The sequence below is a fragment of the Phyllobates terribilis genome, unplaced genomic scaffold (assembly GCF_046119375.1).
Source record: "Phyllobates terribilis strain yellow unplaced genomic scaffold, ASM4611937v1 Scaffold_437__1_contigs__length_1545540, whole genome shotgun sequence".
NCBI classification, from domain to species: Eukaryota; Metazoa; Chordata; class Amphibia; order Anura; family Dendrobatidae; genus Phyllobates; species Phyllobates terribilis.
In genome coordinates this window covers 262070-282817 of record NW_027363197.1, presented here as the reverse complement: position 1 = coordinate 282817, position 20748 = coordinate 262070, and the positions used below count along the sequence as shown (strand labels likewise).

The 20748-nt window shown below is 43.4% G+C and overlaps 6 non-coding genes and 2 pseudogenes across 6 annotated transcripts; all 8 read left to right on the top strand.

Annotated features, from left to right (window-relative positions):
* The first annotated feature begins 989 nt into the window (after positions 1-989).
* On the top strand, positions 990-1180 carry LOC141228568 (U2 spliceosomal RNA). The gene has a single exon (XR_012295375.1). It is a non-coding gene; the product is annotated as a U2 spliceosomal RNA (small nuclear RNA).
* A 1115-nt stretch (positions 1181-2295) lies between these two features.
* On the top strand, positions 2296-2486 carry LOC141228566 (U2 spliceosomal RNA). Its single transcript, XR_012295373.1, has one exon. It is a non-coding gene; the product is annotated as a U2 spliceosomal RNA (small nuclear RNA).
* Positions 2487-3604: 1118 nt separating this feature from the next.
* On the top strand, positions 3605-3795 carry LOC141228258 (U2 spliceosomal RNA). Its single transcript, XR_012295175.1, has one exon. It is a non-coding gene; the product is annotated as a U2 spliceosomal RNA (small nuclear RNA).
* Positions 3796-4913: 1118 nt separating this feature from the next.
* LOC141228257 (U2 spliceosomal RNA) lies at positions 4914-5104 on the top strand. Its single transcript, XR_012295174.1, has one exon. It is a non-coding gene; the product is annotated as a U2 spliceosomal RNA (small nuclear RNA).
* A 1115-nt stretch (positions 5105-6219) lies between these two features.
* LOC141228256 (U2 spliceosomal RNA) lies at positions 6220-6410 on the top strand. The gene has a single exon (XR_012295173.1). It is a non-coding gene; the product is annotated as a U2 spliceosomal RNA (small nuclear RNA).
* A 1118-nt stretch (positions 6411-7528) lies between these two features.
* LOC141228565 (U2 spliceosomal RNA) lies at positions 7529-7719 on the top strand. Its single transcript, XR_012295372.1, has one exon. It is a non-coding gene; the product is annotated as a U2 spliceosomal RNA (small nuclear RNA).
* Positions 7720-13953: 6234 nt separating this feature from the next.
* On the top strand, positions 13954-14129 carry LOC141228371 (U2 spliceosomal RNA; annotated as a pseudogene).
* Positions 14130-20360: 6231 nt separating this feature from the next.
* Positions 20361-20536, top strand: LOC141228398 (U2 spliceosomal RNA; annotated as a pseudogene).
* Positions 20537-20748: the final 212 nt, after the last annotated feature.

Here is a 20748-nt window from a genome sequence, read left to right as displayed (position 1 = left end):
TCAAAGTTGCAGAAGCCAGATTACAAGCTCATTTTGGTTCAACTTCAGCAACTGTGCATTGCATTGCCATGTAATGTGATGCAATGCTATCTTTCTAGCTCTCCCTTTTTACTTCCTTTTGGATAAACAGACATATTAGGCAAGCATTTTGGAGCTTTCACCTAAATAACTACAGGTGGTGAGATAAGCTGCACAATATAATTGACCTTTCAGTATATTGTTGCACACACACCATCTATTTAGCAAATGCCCTTGTTATCAACAGCAGCCTTTTAAACTCACCTGAGCTAACAGGTATGTGCGCTGGTTACTCTGCTGCGCTTAAAATTTCTTTTTTGGTTTGCTACAATGCCTTTTCTGAAACGTTGTCTCCTTCTGCTGGAACACTGACTTCTTTCATTTAATGCCTGCAGACTATAAAAGAGAACCCAACCCAAAAAGTTTGGTTGATTAGTCTGTGGCATTCTGTTAAACTGTTGCTTATGGCGGTCTCTGTGAGCTTCTCAGCGACATTCAGCCAGCCAGGTATCCTGCCTGCAGTAGATGGAATGTGGCAATGGAACGCTGGCTGCGCGTGTCATAATAGGCTCTGAGCCTTTATATACCTGTGCACAGCAGCAGCCACCTTCAGTCTGCTGCTGGACAGCCAGCAGCAGCAGCAGCAGGAGAGGTATGTAATCAGGAGCCCTCCTGCTAAGGGTAGACAGCTGCTCGTTCCACCCCACCCCCCGCCTTAATTGGTTCTCCTCCCTTCCAACGGTGTTGAGGCGGGTGGGAACAGCAGGGGGTGAAGGTGCTGTGTTTAAAGAGGTGGAGTTATGCAGATCTAAAACGCGTGGATTGCAGCAGCAGCAAGCCGAAAAGTGCAGGCATGTAAGGGATCTAGAGGTTGACAACATGTCTTCTTAACGGGAGTCCAGGAGCTCATCTCCACAAATGGACTTTTCAGGATCCTTGGGTGGCTCCGTAGTTTGAAACCAATTCTGGTTATCGCTTCTCGGCCTTTTGGCTAAGATCAAGTGTAGTATCTGTTCTTATCAGTTTAATATCTGATACGTCCCCTATCTGGGGACCATATATTAAATGGATTTTTAGAACAGGGAGATGGAAAAAGAGCTTGCTCTGTCCACTCCACGCATTGACCTGGTATTGCAGTATCTCCAGGACCGGTGCACCCCTTCTTTAATGCAGTTTCTAAAATCAGAAAGAATTGAATTCAATGTTTTTTGTTCATTTTGCTTGTTTGTCGGATTTTGGGATGGACTCTTTGGCTTTGCTTTTCTTCTCCTCATTGGATTTTTCATGTTCAAAGTTGCAGAAGCCAGATTACAAGCTCATTTTGGTTCAACTTCAGCAACTGTGCATTGCATTGCCATGTAATGTGATGCAATGCTATCTTTCTAGCTCTCCCTTTTTACTTCCTTTTGGATAAACAGACATATTAGGCAAGCATTTTGGAGCTTTCACCTAAATAACTACAGGTGGTGAGATAAGCTGCACAATATAATTGACCTTTCAGTATATTGTTGCACACACACCATCTATTTAGCAAATGCCCTTGTTATCAACAGCAGCCTTTTAAACTCACCTGAGCTAACAGGTATGTGCGCTGGTTACTCTGCTGCGCTTAAAATTTCTTTTTTGGTTTGCTACAATGCCTTTTCTGAAACGTTGTCTCCTTCTGCTGGAACACTGACTTCTTTCATTTAATGCCTGCAGACTATAAAAGAGAACCCAACCCAAAAAGTTTGGTTGATTAGTCTGTGGCATTCTGTTAAACTGTTGCTTATGGCGGTCTCTGTGAGCTTCTCAGCGACATTCAGCCAGCCAGGTATCCTGCCTGCAGTAGATGGAATGTGGCAATGGAACGCTGGCTGCGCGTGTCATAATAGGCTCTGAGCCTTTATATACCTGTGCACAGCAGCAGCCACCTTCAGTCTGCTGCTGGACAGCCAGCAGCAGCAGCAGCAGGAGAGGTATGTAATCAGGAGCCCTCCTGCTAAGGGTAGACAGCTGCTCGTTCCACCCCACCCCCCGCCTTAATTGGTTCTCCTCCCTTCCAACGGTGTTGAGGCGGGTGGGAACAGCAGGGGGTGAAGGTGCTGTGTTTAAAGAGGTGGAGTTATGCAGATCTAAAATGCGTGGATTGCAGCAGCAGCAAGCCGAAAAGTGCAGGCATGTAAGGGATCTAGAGGTTGACAACATGTCTTCTTAACGGGAGTCCAGGAGCTCATCTCCACAAATGGACTTTTCAGGATCCTTGGGTGGCTCCGTAGTTTGAAACCAATTCTGGTTATCGCTTCTCGGCCTTTTGGCTAAGATCAAGTGTAGTATCTGTTCTTATCAGTTTAATATCTGATACGTCCCCTATCTGGGGACCATATATTAAATGGATTTTTAGAACAGGGAGATGGAAAAAGAGCTTGCTCTGTCCACTCCACGCATTGACCTGGTATTGCAGTATCTCCAGGACCGGTGCACCCCTTCTTTAATGCAGTTTCTAAAATCAGAAAGAATTGAATTCAATGTTTTTTGTTCATTTTGCTTGTTTGTCGGATTTTGGGATGGACTCTTTGGCTTTGCTTTTCTTCTCCTCATTGGATTTTTCATGTTCAAAGTTGCAGAAGCCAGATTACAAGCTCATTTTGGTTCAACTTCAGCAACTGTGCATTGCATTGCCATGTAATGTGATGCAATGCTATCTTTCTAGCTCTCCCTTTTTACTTCCTTTTGGATAAACAGACATATTAGGCAAGCATTTTGGAGCTTTCACCTAAATAACTACAGGTGGTGAGATAAGCTGCACAATATAATTGACCTTTCAGTATATTGTTGCACACACACCATCTATTTAGCAAATGCCCTTGTTATCAACAGCAGCCTTTTAAACTCACCTGAGCTAACAGGTATGTGCGCTGGTTACTCTGCTGCGCTTAAAATTTCTTTTTTGGTTTGCTACAATGCCTTTTCTGAAACGTTGTCTCCTTCTGCTGGAACACTGACTTCTTTCATTTAATGCCTGCAGACTATAAAAGAGAACCCAACCCAAAAAGTTTGGTTGATTAGTCTGTGGCATTCTGTTAAACTGTTGCTTATGGCGGTCTCTGTGAGCTTCTCAGCGACATTCAGCCAGCCAGGTATCCTGCCTGCAGTAGATGGAATGTGGCAATGGAACGCTGGCTGCGCGTGTCATAATAGGCTCTGAGCCTTTATATACCTGTGCACAGCAGCAGCCACCTTCAGTCTGCTGCTGGACAGCCAGCAGCAGCAGCAGCAGCAGGAGAGGTATGTAATCAGGAGCCCTCCTGCTAAGGGTAGACAGCTGCTCGTTCCACCCCACCCCCCGCCTTAATTGGTTCTCCTCCCTTCCAACGGTGTTGAGGCGGGTGGGAACAGCAGGGGGTGAAGGTGCTGTGTTTAAAGAGGTGGAGTTATGCAGATCTAAAACGCGTGGATTGCAGCAGCAGCAAGCCGAAAAGTGCAGGCATGTAAGGGATCTAGAGGTTGACAACATGTCTTCTTAACGGGAGTCCAGGAGCTCATCTCCACAAATGGACTTTTCAGGATCCTTGGGTGGCTCCGTAGTTTGAAACCAATTCTGGTTATCGCTTCTCGGCCTTTTGGCTAAGATCAAGTGTAGTATCTGTTCTTATCAGTTTAATATCTGATACGTCCCCTATCTGGGGACCATATATTAAATGGATTTTTAGAACAGGGAGATGGAAAAATAGCTTGCTCTGTCCACTCCACGCATTGACCTGGTATTGCAGTATCTCCAGGACCGGTGCACCCCTTCTTTAATGCAGTTTCTAAAATCAGAAAGAATTGAATTCAATGTTTTTTGTTCATTTTGCTTGTTTGTCGGATTTTGGGATGGACTCTTTGGCTTTGCTTTTCTTCTCCTCATTGGATTTTTCATGTTCAAAGTTGCAGAAGCCAGATTACAAGCTCATTTTGGTTCAACTTCAGCAACTGTGCATTGCATTGCCATGTAATGTGATGCAATGCTATCTTTCTAGCTCTCCCTTTTTACTTCCTTTTTGATAAACAGACATATTAGGCAAGCATTTTGGAGCTTTCACCTAAATAACTACAGGTGGTGAGATAAGCTGCACAATATAATTGACCTTTCAGTATATTGTTGCACACACACCATCTATTTAGCAAATGCCCTTGTTATCAACAGCAGCCTTTTAAACTCACCTGAGCTAACAGGTATGTGCGCTGGTTACTCTGCTGTGCTTAAAATTTCTTTTTTGGTTTGCTACAATGCCTTTTCTGAAACGTTGTCTCCTTCTGCTGGAACACTGACTTCTTTCATTTAATGCCTGCAGACTATAAAAGAGAACCCAACCCAAAAAGTTTGGTTGATTAGTCTGTGGCATTCTGTTAAACTGTTGCTTATGGCGGTCTCTGTGAGCTTCTCAGCGACATTCAGCCAGCCAGGTATCCTGCCTGCAGTAGATGGAATGTGGCAATGGAACGCTGGCTGCGCGTGTCATAATAGGCTCTGAGCCTTTATATACCTGTGCACAGCAGCAGCCACCTTCAGTCTGCTGCTGGACAGCCAGCAGCAGCAGCAGCAGCAGGAGAGGTATGTAATCAGGAGCCCTCCTGCTAAGGGTAGACAGCTGCTCGTTCCACCCCACCCCCCGCCTTAATTGGTTCTCCTCCCTTCCAGCGGTGTTGAGGCGGGTGGGAACAGCAGGGGGTGAAGGTGCTGTGTTTAAAGAGGTGGAGTTATGCAGATCTAAAACGCGTGGATTGCAGCAGCAGCAAGCCGAAAAGTGCAGGCATGTAAGGGATCTAGAGGTTGACAACATGTCTTCTTAACGGGAGTCCAGGAGCTCATCTCCACAAATGGACTTTTCAGGATCCTTGGGTGGCTCCGTAGTTTGAAACCAATTCTGGTTATCGCTTCTCGGCCTTTTGGCTAAGATCAAGTGTAGTATCTGTTCTTATCAGTTTAATATCTGATACGTCCCCTATCTGGGGACCATATATTAAATGGATTTTTAGAACAGGGAGATGGAAAAATAGCTTGCTCTGTCCACTCCACGCATTGACCTGGTATTGCAGTATCTCCAGGACCGGTGCACCCCTTCTTTAATGCAGTTTCTAAAATCAGAAAGAATTGAATTCAATGTTTTTTGTTCATTTTGCTTGTTTGTCGGATTTTGGGATGGACTCTTTGGCTTTGCTTTTCTTCTCCTCATTGGATTTTTCATGTTCAAAGTTGCAGAAGCCAGATTACAAGCTCATTTTGGTTCAACTTCAGCAACTGTGCATTGCATTTCCATGTAATGTGATGCAATGCTATCTTTCTAGCTCTCCCTTTTTACTTCCTTTTGGATAAACAGACATATTAGGCAAGCATTTTGGAGCTTTCACCTAAATAACTACAGGTGGTGAGATAAGCTGCACAATATAATTGACCTTTCAGTATATTGTTGCACACACACCATCTATTTAGCAAATGCCCTTGTTATCAACAGCAGCCTTTTAAACTCACCTGAGCTAACAGGTATGTGCGCTGGTTACTCTGCTGCGCTTAAAATTTCTTTTTTGGTTTGCTACAATGCCTTTTCTGAAACGTTGTCTCCTTCTGCTGGAACACTGACTTCTTTCATTTAATGCCTGCAGACTATAAAAGAGAACCCAACCCAAAAAGTTTGGTTGATTAGTCTGTGGCATTCTGTTAAACTGTTGCTTATGGCGGTCTCTGTGAGCTTCTCAGCGACATTCAGCCAGCCAGGTATCCTGCCTGCAGTAGATGGAATGTGGCAATGGAACGCTGGCTGCGCGTGTCATAATAGGCTCTGAGCCTTTATATACCTGTGCACAGCAGCAGCCACCTTCAGTCTGCTGCTGGACAGCCAGCAGCAGCAGCAGCAGGAGAGGTATGTAATCAGGAGCCCTCCTGCTAAGGGTAGACAGCTGCTCGTTCCACCCCACCCCCCGCCTTAATTGGTTCTCCTCCCTTCCAGCGGTGTTGAGGCGGGTGGGAACAGCAGGGGGTGAAGGTGCTGTGTTTAAAGAGGTGGAGTTATGCAGATCTAAAACGCGTGGATTGCAGCAGCAGCAAGCCGAAAAGTGCAGGCATGTAAGGGATCTAGAGGTTGACAACATGTCTTCTTAACGGGAGTCCAGGAGCTCATCTCCACAAATGGACTTTTCAGGATCCTTGGGTGGCTCCGTAGTTTGAAACCAATTCTGGTTATCGCTTCTCGGCCTTTTGGCTAAGATCAAGTGTAGTATCTGTTCTTATCAGTTTAATATCTGATACGTCCCCTATCTGGGGACCATATATTAAATGGATTTTTAGAACAGGGAGATGGAAAAATAGCTTGCTCTGTCCACTCCACGCATTGACCTGGTATTGCAGTATCTCCAGGACCGGTGCACCCCTTCTTTAATGCAGTTTCTAAAATCAGAAAGAATTGAATTCAATGTTTTTTGTTCATTTTGCTTGTTTGTCGGATTTTGGGATGGACTCTTTGGCTTTGCTTTTCTTCTCCTCATTGGATTTTTCATGTTCAAAGTTGCAGAAGCCAGATTACAAGCTCATTTTGGTTCAACTTCAGCAACTGTGCATTGCATTGCCATGTAATGTGATGCAATGCTATCTTTCTAGCTCTCCCTTTTTACTTCCTTTTGGATAAACAGACATATTAGGCAAGCATTTTGGAGCTTTCACCTAAATAACTACAGGTGGTGAGATAAGCTGCACAATATAATTGACCTTTCAGTATATTGTTGCACACACACCATCTATTTAGCAAATGCCCTTGTTATCAACAGCAGCCTTTTAAACTCACCTGAGCTAACAGGTATGTGCGCTGGTTACTCTGCTGCGCTTAAAATTTCTTTTTTGGTTTGCTACAATGCCTTTTCTGAAACGTTGTCTCCTTCTGCTGGAACACTGACTTCTTTCATTTAATGCCTGCAGACTATAAAAGAGAACCCAACCCAAAAAGTTTGGTTGATTAGTCTGTGGCATTCTGTTAAACTGTTGCTTATGGCGGTCTCTGTGAGCTTCTCAGCGACATTCAGCCAGCCAGGTATCCTGCCTGCAGTAGATGGAATGTGGCAATGGAACGCTGGCTGCGCGTGTCATAATAGGCTCTGAGCCTTTATATACCTGTGCACAGCAGCAGCCACCTTCAGTCTGCTGCTGGACAGCCAGCAGCAGCAGCAGCAGCAGGAGAGGTATGTAATCAGGAGCCCTCCTGCTAAGGGTAGACAGCTGCTCGTTTCACCCCACCCGCCGCCTTAGTTGGTTCTCCTCCCTTCCAACGGTGTTGAGGCGGGTGGGAACAGCAGGGGGTGAAGGTGCTGTGTTTAAAGAGGTGGAGTTATGCAGATCTAAAACGCGTGGATTGCAGCAGCAGCAAGCCGAAAAGTGCAGGCATGTAAGGGATCTAGAGGTTGACAACATGTCTTCTTAACGGGAGTCCAGGAGCTCATCTCCACAAATGGACTTTTCAGGATCCTTGGGTGGCTCCGTAGTTTGAAACCAATTCTGGTTATCGCTTCTCGGCCTTTTGGCTAAGATCAAGTGTAGTATCTGTTCTTATCAGTTTAATATCTGATACGTCCCCTATCTGGGGACCATATATTAAATGGATTTTTAGAACAGGGAGATGGAAAAAGAGCTTGCTCTGTCCACTCCACGCATTGACCTGGTATTGCAGTATCTCCAGGACCGGTGCACCCCTTCTTTAATGCAGTTTCTAAAATCAGAAAGAATTGAATTCAATGTTTTTTGTTCATTTTGCTTGTTTGTCGGATTTTGGGATGGACTCTTTGGCTTTGCTTTTCTTCTCCTCATTGGATTTTTCATGTTCAAAGTTGCAGAAGCCAGATTACAAGCTCATTTTGGTTCAACTTCAGCAACTGTGCATTGCATTGCCATGTAATGTGATGCAATGCTATCTTTCTAGATCTCCCTTTTAACTTCCTTTTGGATAAACAGACATATTAGGCAAGCATTTTGGAGCTTTCACCTAAATAACTACAGGTGGTGAGATAAGCTGCACAATATAATTGACCTTTCAGTATATTGTTGCACACACACCATCTATTTAGCAAATGCCCTTGTTATCAACAGCAGCCTTTTAAACTCACCTGAGCTAACAGGTATGTGCGCTGGTTACTCTGCTGCGCTTAAAATTTCTTTTTTGGTTTGCTACAATGCCTTTTCTGAAACGTTGTCTCCTTCTGCTGGAACACTGACTTCTTTCATTTAATGCCTGCAGACTATAAAAGAGAACCCAACCCAAAAAGTTTGGTTGATTAGTCTGTGGCATTCTGTTAAACTGTTGCTTATGGCGGTCTCTGTGAGCTTCTCAGCGACATTCAGCCAGCCAGGTATCCTGCCTGCAGTAGATGGAATGTGGCAATGGAACGCTGGCTGCGCGTGTCATAATAGGCTCTGAGCCTTTATATACCTGTGCACAGCAGCAGCCACCTTCAGTCTGCTGCTGGACAGCCAGCAGCAGCAGCAGCAGCAGGAGAGGTATGTAATCAGGAGCCCTCCTGCTAAGGGTAGACAGCTGCTCGTTCCACCCCACCCGCCGCCTTAATTGGTTCTCGTCCCTTCCAACGGTGTTGAGGCGGGTGGGAACAGCAGGGGGTGAAGGTGCTGTGTTTAAAGAGGTGGAGTTATGCAGATCTAAAACGCGTGGATTGCAGCAGCAGCAAGCCGAAAAGTGCAGGCATGTAAGGGATCTAGAGGTTGACAACTTGTCTTCTTAACGGGAGTCCAGGAGCTCATCTCCACAAATGGACTTTTCAGGATCCTTGGGTGGCTCCGTAGTTTGAAACCAATTCTGGTTATCGCTTCTCGGCCTTTTGGCTAAGATACCACATCTTGCCAGAAGGATTCTAAGCCAATCGTGCCCTTGGCCTTGAGGCATCGGCGGTGTAAAAGCCGTCTTAAGCCTCATGCTGCTTTAGGGGGCAGATACGCAAAGAAACCAAGAAGGCGATCGACCCTATCTACCTTTTGAAGATGGCATCAGCAGTAGCGGCCGCAGTGCGCTATGCCAGAGCTGGTGACCTTCGCATCAAGAACTCTTTCAAAATCGAAGTGGACGATGCATCCAAGGAGAAGATGACCTTGAAGTTTTTCGTGAGGAGAGTGCTGCTGGAGATCCTAGGAGTAAAGAGGGAAGACATCCTGGCCCTTCAAGATCGCCCCGGTTCCTTCACTTTGACTCTGGAGTCGGAGTATGCGTGCCAGAACCTCTTCCGCCAGATTCACCTGCACCTTTCAGATGAGGATCTTAAAGGACTCACTTTTGTCATCCTTTACTCCGGTGGAGAGAAGCCGCTCGTGGTTCAGATGAGCAACCCTCATGTTCCCTTAGTTAATATTATTTGCTTTCTTCAAAACTATTTCCCAGAACTGCGGTATTCCCACAAGGTCATGAATGAGGAAAACCTCTGGACGGGAAAGCATAAATTTTTTGTTAAATTTTGTGAAGATCCAAATGGCATTGGTGGTCAGCGTCATCCTCCGTCAAGTTTCCTGATCGGTAGGGAGCGGGGGCGCCTCTTCTACCCGGACATGCCCCTCTTCTGCCGGAAATGCATGTGTTTCGGTCACACTTATGAGAACTGCAAGGAGGAGGTGGCAATCTGTAAGAAGTGCTACAAGCATGGACATGCCACAATGGACTGTACCAATGAGATGGTGTGCAACATCTGCCGGGTCCCAGGTCACTCCTTCCGGGAGTGTCCTTTGAAGAAAAAGGCGGAAACCTATGCTGAAACGCTGGCAAAGCAACCTGCCCGTGTGCCTCCATCTGCTCCCGGGGGGCAGAGGCAACCCTCTGCTGTTCCTGCTCCTGCGGGTGCGTCTACAGCGCGGGGGCAGTCTTCTAGCTCTCCAGTACCTGCTCCACAGACCAAGCCTGCTAGTACATCAGGTGGTACGTCTGCACCTGCTGCACAGAGGAAGCCAACCAACCCTCCTGCTCCTGCTGCTAAGGGGGGTCCCACCGGTGCTCCTGTATCTACTGTGCGAACACAACCCCCTGTAGGCGGGTCCACAAGCACTTCAGTGCCTGCTGCACAGGGAAAACCTGCCAGTTCTCCTATTCCTGCTGCGCATAAGCCCACGTCTATGCAGAAACCTCCAGCTGAGAAACCTGTCCGTCCTGAGAGGAGGGAAGCTTCATCTAAGGACTGGGCTGCTGATTCTGATCCGGGTGATATGGTGGTGGAGGGGAGTCCCTCTGCTGAAATCGGGACATTTAGCTCGGAGGAAGAAGCAATGGAGCTGGAAACTCGTAGGAAAAGGAAAACAGATGATAGGTCTGATGAGAATGTGGCCAGGGAGACTTCCAAGAAGTGTCCATTAAAACCAAGTCTTCTGCAATACAAGCCAATGGCTCCCGCTGCCCCTCCTGAGGAGCCAAGGCCTTCAGACCCTATAAACATTTCTTTTTCGGACTCAGAAGTGCAGAGCCCGTTAACATCGGTGGGCTTTATGTCTGATTCTGACAGTAGTGTGACCTGAACTAACCTATCATGACCTCATCAATTAAAGTAGCCTCGCTCAATGTGAGGAGTATAAGGGGCTCTACAAGAAGGGCTGCTTTGTTTTCCTACCTGTCAACAGTGGACTGTGATGTCTTTTGTTTGCAAGAATGTAACATTGACTTTGATATGAATTATGCAGATTTAAGAAAAGATTGGCCTCATGGGCCCTCTATCTGGTCCGGAGATAATGAAAATCGTTCCTCTGGCATTGGAGTGCTGTTTAGGTCGCATGACTTTAAAATCAACTCTTTTGTGGACATTTCTTCTGGACGTGCTCTTTTCTTAAATATTAGTTTTAAAGGTGTGGACTTTAGACTTTTGAACATTTATGCTTCTCCGGTGAAGGAAGAGAGACATCAGTTGTTTGAAGATGTGCAATATTACCTACCTGGTTCATCGCCTCTGATGTTCTGTGGGGATTTCAATTGTGTCTTGCCTGGTGAAGGGAGAAGCGGGAGTTCCACCGTTCCTAAAAAAGACAAAACAGAGAAACAACTAAAGGATTTGTTAACTGATTTTTTTCTTAGAGACTCCTGGAAAGAGATCCGTAGTAATGATCCCGGTTATACTTGGGAGAACTCTTCTTCTAAATCTCGTATTGATTTTATTTTCATGTCCCAATATGTGAATGTCAAATCTGTTGTCTTAATCCCAAACATTTTTTCAGATCATAAGATGTTGCTATCAGAGTTAGAATTACCTGGGCTTGTCAAGGCAAGAGGAGTTTGGAGGCTAAATACAACATTGTTACAAGATCCTAAGGTAAGAACAGATTTTAAAGCGTTTTTTAATTATTTAAGAACAAAACAACAAAAATTTTTAACTCTGCTAGAATGGTGGGAATACAGCAAGATGAAGATAAAAAGTTTTTTTATCAAGGTCAGCATAGCCAATGCAAGAGAAAAGTCCGCTTGGCATAAAAGGCTTATTACTAAATTGCAGACCTGTTATCAACTAAGAGATGTGGGACTTGAAATGGACGATTTAATTGAAGCAACAAAAAAAGAAATTAAAAAGAGTATAGAGTCGAAGGGTAAGGAAATAATTTATAACTCAAAAATTGAAGTGATGGAGAAAAATGAAAAGTGCTCAAGATTTTTTTTTAAAAAAGTAGTTGCTGCTAAGGAAATGATAACAGAATTAGAGGGTGAAACTACAACTGAAGGTATGCTCAACCAAGCTCACCAGTTTTATCAGCAGCTTTTTAATGAGAAAACTATAGACCAGTCTTTTACTGAAGATGCCCTTAATTCATTAAAAAATAGTCTGAGCCGCGAAGACCAAGAATTGTTATGCACTGAAGTCACCTTGTCGGAAGTAGATGCTGCTATCAAAAGTTTTTCCTATGGGAAAACCCCTGGTTCTGACGGTTTGCCTGTTGAATTTTATCGTGAATTTTGGAATTTTTTAAAACCCGACTTGTTTTTAGTAATCAAAGAAGCTTTTAAGTGTGATATCCTGCCTATATCTTGGAGAAGTGGTCTGGTCTCCCTGATTTTTAAAAAAGGAGCCAAATCCCATCTGGCAAACTGGAGACCAATCACACTGTTGAATGTTGATTACAAGTTGATGTCCAAAATTTTAGTGAACCGTTTTAAAAAAGTTTTATCCAAAGTTATTTATGAAGACCAGGTATGTGGGGTGCCAGGAAGAGGAGTTGCGGAGCATCTCAATACCATCCGCGATGTCATATGGTACCAGCAATCCAGGAAGCAAGACTTAGCAATTTTATCGTTGGATTTTCAAAAGGCTTTTGATCGTGTCTCTCATTGTTTTTTATGGTTGGTTTTAAAAAAAATGGGCTTCCCTGAAATTTTTATCAAGCAAGTGGCACTTTTATATAAGAACTCTTTTAGTAAAATTTTAATCAATGGATTTTTGTCTAATGAAGTGTTTTTGCATTCAGGTGTGAAGCAAGGCTGCCCTTTGTCCCCAGTGCTATTTATATGTGCAATAGAGCCTCTTTTATCTATGCTACGAGAGGATAAAGTGATTAAAGGTGTCCCTATCCCTGGAGGACATGGAAGAGATGTGAAGGTAATGGGCTACATGGATGATATTACTATTTTTTGTTCATCACCTGCCGCTCTCAGGAGAGCTATAAGAACGACCAATTTTTTTTGTGAAGCCTCAGGTTTTAAGTTAAACATTGAGAAATGTGATTGTTTTGTCCGTGGCAATTGGGCGGATGTGTCCATCCCTGATCTCCCGATGCAGTCAGAGAAGATTAAAATTCTGGGCGTGATTTTTGATCGACAGAATGATGGAATGAAGAGCTGGGATGGAGTAAGGGACAAAATACAAAAGAAGATTGACTTTTGGAAATTAAGAAAATTAACAATCGAAGGTAAAGTTTTAATTATTAAGGCCCTTCTGCTTCCTGTCATGTTATATCTCAGTTATGTTTATCCCCCAAGTGACCTTACAGCGAGAAGATTACAGAGAATGCTGTTTGAATTTGTGTGGAACTCTAAGTTCGAAAAGGTGAAGAGAGAAACAATGTACAAGATGCACCACCTTGGTGGTAAGGATGTTCCCAACGTCAAACTGTTTTTATACTCCAAGTTTTTTAGCCTCTGTTTTAAATATATGTTTGCTTCAAGCCCTTGGGCACATTTTTTAAGATATGCAGCTGGCCACATTTTTAGGAGGCGAAAGTGGATATCCATTTCTTTAACAAGCCCAGTGTTGTTATCACCTCCACAACAATATGCCATCCTGGAGAAAGTTATCAGATTATATGGCCTAGATTCTTTTGAGATGGAGACATTGAAGAATGCAAGGAAGCTGCTGCAGCAATTAAAAAAGAAAGAAACTTTGACGCCCATAAGCCATTATTCATATAGCAGAGTCACTAAAATATGGAATTTAACAAATGCACCTTACCTGATGAATCAACATAAAGACTTAGCTTGGATGATTGTGCAGGAATGTTTACCGACTCGTGATTTCCAGTATAAAAGAAGACTTAGCACTATACAAACCTGCCCGAGGCATCAGTGCAATAATGATGAGACTACTATGCACCTTATTTGGAATTGTGATTTTGCACAGCAAGTGTGGAAAGACTGTGGTGAGCTTTTAAAATTTTTATCTGGTCTTAATTTTTTAAGCCATGAAGTGGTTTTATATGGGATTTTACCAAACATGACGAAAGAAAAAGAGAGAGTTTTATGGTGCACTTTGAGTTGTGTTAAAAGTGCTCTATGGAAGACCAGAAACATATTGTTGTTTAAAAGAGACTATATAGAAGTCAAGGATTGTATAAGACTGGCATTAAGTGAAATTTATATGTACTACCTAATGGATATGAAGAAGCTTGGAAAGAAAAGAGCCCTGAGTATATGGAACTATCACCTATGGAAGATGTTATTTTAAAGCTCTGAAGAAAAGATAAAGACTACGATATTTTAAATATAAACGCAAAATCTGTTCTTATCAGTTTAATATCTGATACGTCCCCTATCTGGGGACCATATATTAAATGGATTTTTAGAACAGGGAGATGGAAAAAGAGCTTGCTCTGTCCACTCCACGCATTGACCTGGTATTGCAGTATCTCCAGGACCGGTGCACCCCTTCTTTAATGCAGTTTCTAAAATCAGAAAGAATTGAATTCAATGTTTTTTGTTCATTTTGCTTGTTTGTCGGATTTTGGGATGGACTCTTTGGCTTTGCTTTTCTTCTCCTCATTGGATTTTTCATGTTCAAAGTTGCAGAAGCCAGATTACAAGCTCATTTTGGTTCAACTTCAGCAACTGTGCATTGCATTGCCATGTAATGTGATGCAATGCTATCTTTCTAGCTCTCCCTTTTTACTTCCTTTTGGATAAACAGACATATTAGGCAAGCATTTTGGAGCTTTCACCTAAATAACTACAGGTGGTGAGATAAGCTGCACAATATAATTGACCTTTCAGTATATTGTTGCACACACACCATCTATTTAGCAAATGCCCTTGTTATCAACAGCAGCCTTTTAAACTCACCTGAGCTAACAGGTATGTGCGCTGGTTACTCTGCTGCGCTTAAAATTTCTTTTTTGGTTTGCTACAATGCCTTTTCTGAAACGTTGTCTCCTTCTGCTGGAACACTGACTTCTTTCATTTAATGCCTGCAGACTATAAAAGAGAACCCAACCCAAAAAGTTTGGTTGATTAGTCTGTGGCATTCTGTTAAACTGTTGCTTATGGCGGTCTCTGTGAGCTTCTCAGCGACATTCAGCCAGCCAGGTATCCTGCCTGCAGTAGATGGAATGTGGCAATGGAACGCTGGCTGCGCGTGTCATAATAGGCTCTGAGCCTTTATATACCTGTGCACAGCAGCAGCCACCTTCAGTCTGCTGCTGGACAGCCAGCAGCAGCAGCAGCAGGAGAGGTATGTAATCAGGAGCCCTCCTGCTAAGGGTAGACAGCTGCTCGTTCCACCCCACCCCCCGCCTTAATTGGTTCTCCTCCCTTCCAACGGTGTTGAGGCGGGTGGGAACAGCAGGGGGTGAAGGTGCTGTGTTTAAAGAGGTGGAGTTATGCAGATCTAAAACGCGTGGATTGCAGCAGCAGCAAGCCGAAAAGTGCAGGCATGTAAGGGATCTAGAGGTTGACAACATGTCTTCTTAACGGGAGTCCAGGAGCTCATCTCCACAAATGGACTTTTCAGGATCCTTGGGTGGCTCCGTAGTTTGAAACCAATTCTGGTTATCGCTTCTCGGCCTTTTGGCTAAGATACCACATCTTGCCAGAAGGATTCTAAGCCAATCGTGCCCTTGGCCTTGAGGCATCGGCGGTGTAAAAGCCGTCTTAAGCCTCATGCTGCTTTAGGGGGCAGATACGCAAAGAAACCAAGAAGGCGATCGACCCTATCTACCTTTTGAAGATGGCATCAGCAGTAGCGGCCGCAGTGCGCTATGCCAGAGCTGGTGACCTTCGCATCAAGAACTCTTTCAAGATCGAAGTGGACGATGCATCCAAGGAGAAGTTGACCTTGAAGTTTTTCGTGAGGAGAGTGCTGCTGGAGATCCTAGGAGTAAAGAGGGAAGACATCCTGGCCCTTCAAGATCGCCCCGGTTCCTTCACTTTGACTCTGGAGTCGGAGTATGCGTGCCAGAACCTCTTCCGCCAGATTCACCTGCACCTTTCAGATGAGGATCTTAAAGGACTCACCTTTGTCATCCTTTACTCCGGTGGAGAGAAGCCGCTCGTGGTTCAGATGAGCAACCCTCATGTTCCCTTAGTTAATATTATTTGCTTTCTTCAAAACTATTTCCCAGAACTGCGGTATTCCCACAAGGTCATGAATGAGGAAAACCTCTGGACGGGAAAGCATAAATTTTTTGTTAAATTTTGTGAAGATCCAAATGGCATTGGTGGTCAGCGTCATCCTCCGTCAAGTTTCCTGATCGGTAGGGAGCGGGGGCGCCTCTTCTACCCGGACATGCCCCTCTTCTGCCGGAAATGCATGTGTTTCGGTCACACTTATGAGAACTGCAAGGAGGAGGTGGCAATCTGTAAGAAGTGCTACAAGCATGGACATGCCACAATGGACTGTACCAATGAGATGGTGTGCAACATCTGCCGGGTCCCAGGTCACTCCTTCCGGGAGTGTCCTTTGAAGAAAAAGGCGGAAACCTATGCTGAAACGCTGGCAAAGCAACCTGCCCGTGTGCCTCCATCTGCTCCCGGGGGGCAGAGGCAACCCTCTGCTGTTCCTGCTCCTGCGGGTGCGTCTACAGCGCGGGGGCAGTCTTCTAGCTCTCCAGTACCTGCTCCACAGACCAAGCCTGCTAGTACATCAGGTGGTACGTCTGCACCTGCTGCACAGAGGAAGCCAACCAACCCTCCTGCTCCTGCTGCTAAGGGGGGTCCCACCGGTGCTCCTGTATCTACTGTGCGAACACAACCCCCTGTAGGCGGGTCCACAAGCACTTCAGTGCCTGCTGCACAGGGAAAACCTGCCAGTTCTCCTATTCCTGCTGCGCATAAGCCCACGTCTATGCAGAAACCTCCAGCTGAGAAACCTGTCCGTCCTGAGAGGAGGGAAGCTTCATCTAAGGACTGGGCTGCTGATTCTGATCCGGGTGATATGGTGGTGGAGGGGAGTCCCTCTGCTGAAATCGGGACATTTAGCTCGGAGGAAGAAGCAATGGAGCTGGAAACTCGTAGGAAAAGGAAAACAGATGATAGGTCTGATGAGAATGTGGCCAGGGAGACTTCCAAGAAGTGTCCATTAAAACCAAGTCTTCTGCAATACAAGCCAATGGCTCCCGCTGCCCCTCCTGAGGAGCCAAGGCCTTCAGACCCTATAAACATTTCTTTTTCGGACTCAGAAGTGCAGAGCCCGTTAACATCGGTGGGCTTTATGTCTGATTCTGACAGTAGTGTGACCTGAACTAACCTATCATGACCTCATCAATTAAAGTAGCCTCGCTCAATGTGAGGAGTATAAGGGGCTCTACAAGAAGGGCTGCTTTGTTTTCCTACCTGTCAACAGTGGACTGTGATGTCTTTTGTTTGCAAGAATGTAACATTGACTTTGATATGAATTATGCAGATTTAAGAAAAGATTGGCCTCATGGGCCCTCTATCTGGTCCGGAGATAATGAAAATCGTTCCTCTGGCATTGGAGTGCTGTTTAGGTCGCATGACTTTAAAATCAACTCTTTTGTGGACATTTCTTCTGGACGTGCTCTTTTCTTAAATATTAGTTTTAAAGGTGTGGACTTTAGACTTTTGAACATTTATGCTTCTCCGGTGAAGGAAGAGAGACATCAGTTGTTTGAAGATGTGCAATATTACCTACCTGGTTCATCGCCTCTGATGTTCTGTGGGGATTTCAATTGTGTCTTGCCTGGTGAAGGGAGAAGCGGGAGTTCCACCGTTCCTAAAAAAGACAAAACAGAGAAACAACTAAAGGATTTGTTAACTGATTTTTTTCTTAGAGACTCCTGGAAAGAGATCCGTAGTAATGATCCCGGTTATACTTGGGAGAACTCTTCTTCTAAATCTCGTATTGATTTTATTTTCATGTCCCAATATGTGAATGTCAAATCTGTTGTCTTAATCCCAAACATTTTTTCAGATCATAAGATGTTGCTATCAGAGTTAGAATTACCTGGGCTTGTCAAGGCAAGAGGAGTTTGGAGGCTAAATACAACATTGTTACAAGATCCTAAGGTAAGAACAGATTTTAAAGCGTTTTTTAATTATTTAAGAACAAAACAACAAAAATTTTTAACTCTGCTAGAATGGTGGGAATACAGCAAGATGAAGATAAAAAGTTTTTTTATCAAGGTCAGCATAGCCAATGCAAGAGAAAAGTCCGCTTGGCATAAAAGGCTTATTACTAAATTGCAGACCTGTTATCAACTAAGAGATGTGGGACTTGAAATGGACGATTTAATTGAAGCAACAAAAAAAGAAATTAAAAAGAGTATAGAGTCGAAGGGTAAGGAAATAATTTATAACTCAAAAATTGAAGTGATGGAGAAAAATGAAAAGTGCTCAAGATTTTTTTTTAAAAAAGTAGTTGCTGCTAAGGAAATGATAACAGAATTAGAGGGTGAAACTACAACTGAAGGTATGCTCAACCAAGCTCACCAGTTTTATCAGCAGCTTTTTAATGAGAAAACTATAGACCAGTCTTTTACTGAAGATGCCCTTAATTCATTAAAAAATAGTCTGAGCCGCGAAGACCAAGAATTGTTATGCACTGAAGTCACCTTGTCGGAAGTAGATGCTGCTATCAAAAGTTTTTCCTATGGGAAAACCCCTGGTTCTGACGGTTTGCCTGTTGAATTTTATCGTGAATTTTGGAATTTTTTAAAACCCGACTTGTTTTTAGTAATCAAAGAAGCTTTTAAGTGTGATATCCTGCCTATATCTTGGAGAAGTGGTCTGGTCTCCCTGATTTTTAAAAAAGGAGCAAAATCCCATCTGGCAAACTGGAGACCAATCACACTGTTGAATGTTGATTACAAGTTGATGTCCAAAATTTTAGTGAACCGTTTTAAAAAAGTTTTATCCAAAGTTATTTATGAAGACCAGGTATGTGGGGTGCCAGGAAGAGGAGTTGCGGAGCATCTCAATACCATCCGCGATGTCATATGGTACCAGCAATCCAGGAAGCAAGACTTAGCAATTTTATCGTTGGATTTTCAAAAGGCTTTTGATCGTGTCTCTCATTGTTTTTTATGGTTGGTTTTAAAAAAAATGGGCTTCCCTGAAATTTTTATCAAGCAAGTGGCACTTTTATATAAGAACTCTTTTAGTAAAATTTTAATCAATGGATTTTTGTCTAATGAAGTGTTTTTGCATTCAGGTGTGAAGCAAGGCTGCCCTTTGTCCCCAGTGCCATTTATATGTGCAATAGAGCCTCTTTTATCTATGCTACGAGAGGATAAAGTGATTAAAGGTGTCCCTATCCCTGGAGGACATGGAAGAGATGTGAAGGTAATGGGCTACATGGATGATATTACTATTTTTTGTTCATCACCTGCCGCTCTCAGGAGAGCTATAAGAACGACCAATTTTTTTTGTGAAGCCTCAGGTTTTAAGTTAAACATTGAGAAATGTGATTGTTTTGTCCGTGGCAATTGGGCGGATGTGTCCATCCCTGATCTCCCGATGCAGTCAGAGAAGATTAAAATTCTGGGCGTGATTTTTGATCGACAGAATGATGGAATGAAGAGCTGGGATGGAGTAAGGGACAAAATACAAAAGAAGATTGACTTTTGGAAATTAAGAAAATTAACAATCGAAGGTAAAGTTTTAATTATTAAGGCCCTTCTGCTTCCTGTCATGTTATATCTCAGTTATGTTTATCCCCCAAGTGACCTTACAGCGAGAAGATTACAGAGAATGCTGTTTGAATTTGTGTGGAACTCTAAGTTCGAAAAGGTGAAGAGAGAAACAATGTACAAGATGCACCACCTTGGTGGTAAGGATGTTCCCAACGTCAAACTGTTTTTATACTCCAAGTTTTTTAGCCTCTGTTTTAAATATATGTTTGCTTCAAGCCCTTGGGCACATTTTTTAAGATATGCAGCTGGCCACATTTTTAGGAGGCGAAAGTGGATATCCATTTCTTTAACAAGCCCAGTGTTGTTATCACCTCCACAACAATATGCCATCCTGGAGAAAGTTATCAGATTATATGGCCTAGATTCTTTTGAGATGGAGACATTGAAGAATGCAAGGAAGCTGCTGCAGCAATTAAAAAAGAAAGAAACTTTGACGCCCATAAGCCATTATTCATATAGCAGAGTCACTAAAATATGGAATTTAACAAATGCACCTTACCTGATGAATCAACATAAAGACTTAGCTTGGATGATTGTGCAGGAATGTTTACCGACTCGTGATTTCCAGTATAAAAGAAGACTTAGCACTATACAAACCTGCCCGAGGCATCAGTGCAATAATGATGAGACTACTATGCACCTTATTTGGAATTGTGATTTTGCACAGCAAGTGTGGAAAGACTGTGGTGAGCTTTTAAAATTTTTATCTGGTCTTAATTTTTTAAGCCATGAAGTGGTTTTATATGGGATTTTACCAAACATGACGAAAGAAAAAGAGAGAGTTTTATGGTGCACTTTGAGTTGTGTTAAAAGTGCTCTATGGAAGACCAGAAACATATTGTTGTTTAAAAGAGACTATATAGAAGTCAAGGATTGTATAAGACTGGCATTAAGTGAAATTTATATGTACTACCTAATGGATATGAAGAAGCTTGGAAAGAAAAGAGCCCTGAGTATATGGAACTATCACCTATGGAAGATGTTATTTTAAAGCTCTGAAGAAAAGATAAAGACTACGATATTTTAAATATAAACGCAAAATCTGTTCTTATCAGTTTAATATCTGATACGTCCCCTATCTGGGGACCATATATTAAATGGATTTTTAGAACAGGGAGATGGAAAAAGAGCTTGCTCTGTCCACTCCACGCATTGACCTGGTATTGCAGTATCTCTAGGACCGGTGCACCCCTTCTTTAATGCAGTTTCTAAAATCAGAAAGAATTGAATTCAATGTTGTTTGTTCATTTTGCTTGTTTGTCGGATTTTGGGATGGACTCTTTGGCTTTGCTTTTCTTCTCCTCATTGGATTTTTCATGTTCAAAGTTGCAGAAGCCAGATTACAAGCTCATTTTGGTTCAACTTCAGCAACTGTGCATTGCATTGCCATGTAATGTGATGCAATG